This window comes from Psammomys obesus, unplaced genomic scaffold (assembly GCF_907164565.1).
Source record: "Psammomys obesus unplaced genomic scaffold, mPsaObe1.curated_primary_1811, whole genome shotgun sequence".
NCBI classification, from domain to species: domain Eukaryota; kingdom Metazoa; phylum Chordata; class Mammalia; order Rodentia; family Muridae; genus Psammomys; species Psammomys obesus.
The window spans coordinates 11,775-14,569 of NW_026587287.1; the positions used below are offsets into that span (position 1 = coordinate 11,775).

Consider the following 2,795-nt stretch of genomic DNA (forward strand, 5'->3'; position numbering starts at 1 on the left):
AAAGATAATTATAGGCATAGTTTATTTTCCCTCTAACTCTCTCTTTATAGGAACGGATTCATGAGAATGATTTACAATCTGTGAGTCAATTAATTCTACAGTGGATGGCTAAAAATGGAAAATCGAGGAATCTATCAGTAGCTTAGTCCATGAGGCTGGTTGCCTAAACTCACCTTCATATACACAAAATCCTCAAGAAGAAGGTTCTATAGTCAATGAAGAAATAGACTTGCTACCAAAGCAAAAGGGAACAGGCAAAGAGTAAAACATTCCTTCTTCCATGTCCTTGTATAGGTTTCCATTAAGATGAGGCAAGGTTGAGTGGTTGGTTTTGAAGTATGAAAATACGGATTAAAGTTGTGTTTTTCAGCGTTATAGATTCAGAAGAGAAGTAGAGAAGACTACATAAAATGAGCAAGAGTACTTCACAATTGTGTCCTTAATTTGGGTGTTTTGCTTTATTGCATATGCAGTCAAGTTAAAAACCAAGACTCATGATCACACCTCTTTTCAGCTTGAAAGATAATCATATCTCCTCTTTACCTTAATTTCCAAATGAAAAGAATAACCAGGTCATAGTAATGCCTAAAAATAATTTAATGATGCAGAGTACAATAGCAGACAAATTACATATTTATCCTGATCATAATTGAAGCTAACATTATATAACTGTCCTTCAAAAACCGTCCAGGTTAGAAACAACAAAGTCCAGGTTAGAAACAACTCTCCACCGCTGCTGTGCCACTCACAAAACACCTCCATCATAGGGCAACCCACATTAAGCACAACGATTCACCTCCCACCTGCTACGTGTGTGCAGGGTCCCTAGGTCCAGACCAAGCATGCTCCTTATTTGATGGCTCAGTCTCTGCAATCCCCCTGGGGGCTGGGTCAGCTGTTTCTGTTGGTCTTCTTGTGAGGTTCCTCGCACCTTCAGGGCCTTCCATCTTTTTCCCAACACTTACTCAGGATCCCTAGAACTCTGCACCTTTCTTAGGTGCAAGTCTGAGCATCTGTCCAAGCTCATTTCTGGCTGGAGTCTCTGAGACAATGGTCAGGTGAGGGTCCAAGCAACAGGGTTTTACAGTCCCAATTCTAGGGGTTACCAATGGGTTCAAATATCGTCCAACAGAGCCTGATATTCTTCTTCTGTGAGAGGAGGCTCAAGTGTTGGTTTGATCTGCTCCCATGGGTCATCTGGGTCCAGAGCGACTGGTCCCTGTTCCTCGACTTCCGCTATACTCAGCAGTTGATCCAGGAAAAGCTGGGCAGGGAAGGAGTTGCTGGCTTCTGGGTAGGCCTCTGTGGAGAAGGTGAGCTCGGATATTGACATCAACATTTCTGCACACACGCCTCCTGCAGAACCCGGTGTCAACAAGCTGTCCCAGGAAGCCTCCTGCTCAATGCAACATGATGCTCCAGGAGCCCTTTCCGGGCCAGGAGAGGTGGGCATGTCTGCACCTTTAGCTGTGCTGCCTTCAGCTCGGTCTTTTTGCCTGTCCTTTCTGTTCTGGAACCATATGTGAATGGTGTCCTCAGGCAAACCTGTGCTCAGGGCCAGTCGCTCCCTCATGGCATAGTCTGGGGATGGAGAGGTCTCACAAACTTGCACTACCATGCTGATCTGTGCTGGACTAAGCCATGTTCAAGGCCTTCTCCATTCTGAGGGCAGGCCTCTTGCTTGCTGTATCCTGGTGCCAAGCTCTTCAGGACGCTGTTGGGCGGCTTCATGGCTGGAGCCTGCGGTGGTCTGCTTTGGGGTCTTTCCCGACACGCCAGTTCTATTTCTGCAGTTTTGAAACCACACGCAGATGCGGGACTCCAGGAGCCCAAATTCCCTGGCTAGGTCCTGCCTGGCCCTGAAGCTCGGGTAAGGTGTCTCGGTGAAAGCTGAGAGCAAGGCCTACTTCTGCCTGGCCTGCCAAACAGTCTTTCGATGCCGGGATCTTGGCCGTGCTGCTGCCACCCACATCTGCCTGATCTTCCATCCTGCTGAGAACACTTTCACAGGAGTCCTGCCTTTCCTGCAAGTTCAAGACCTGCCTGGTCTACTTACCTACTTTCAGGACAGCCAGAACTATAATTGAAACTTTTTCTTCAGTATCAAAAACAAAAATATCTTCTCTGGAAGCCTTTTTAATTCAATCAACTACGTTCTGACCAGGGTTACTATAGGCTCAAGGTATCCCTTAATAAAATACATTTAGTCTAACATCAAGGATCCTAATATTCTGCAACAACTCATTCACTGTTCAAATGTCCAAAGTCTCTTATGACACACAAGAAAATCTCTTGGCTGCCATAGCTTATAACATCAGTAATCAAGACATATCATTCCAACATACAATGCACAGAATACCCCTTCCCATTCCAGTTGAGAGGAATGTGTACTTAGTGAGGGAAGACAGGAACCAAAGAAAGAAACTCGGCAGAGCATATAAATCCTGTAGCTCTGTTTCAAACACATGTGGCTACAGTTTCAAAAGGTTTAAATGGTCCTATCCCTGAAACTTCTCCTCCATCTCTCAGTTTTGTTACTTCCACTTCCTATAGGCAGCACTCCATGGCAGGAGTCTCATAACTTAGGTATCTCAACATCTTGCAGTGTCAAAATGCAACTCATACTTCATCCTCACAACTTCATGCAATGAACCTTCACAGTATTTTCAAATGAGATCTAACTCCACAAAACACATATGGCTGGCACAGTACTGAGCTGAAACCAAAAAGAGTGAATCTATAATGTTAAATTTTGTACGTTTCTTGTTTCCAGAACCAGAAAGCACAGCATGGGT

General features: G+C 44.9%; 1 pseudogene; it reads right to left on the reverse strand.

Annotated features, from left to right (window-relative positions):
- Positions 1–1,114: 1,114 nt before the first annotated feature.
- On the reverse strand, positions 1,115–1,988 carry LOC129673825 (double homeobox protein 4C-like; annotated as a pseudogene).
- Positions 1,989–2,795: the final 807 nt, after the last annotated feature.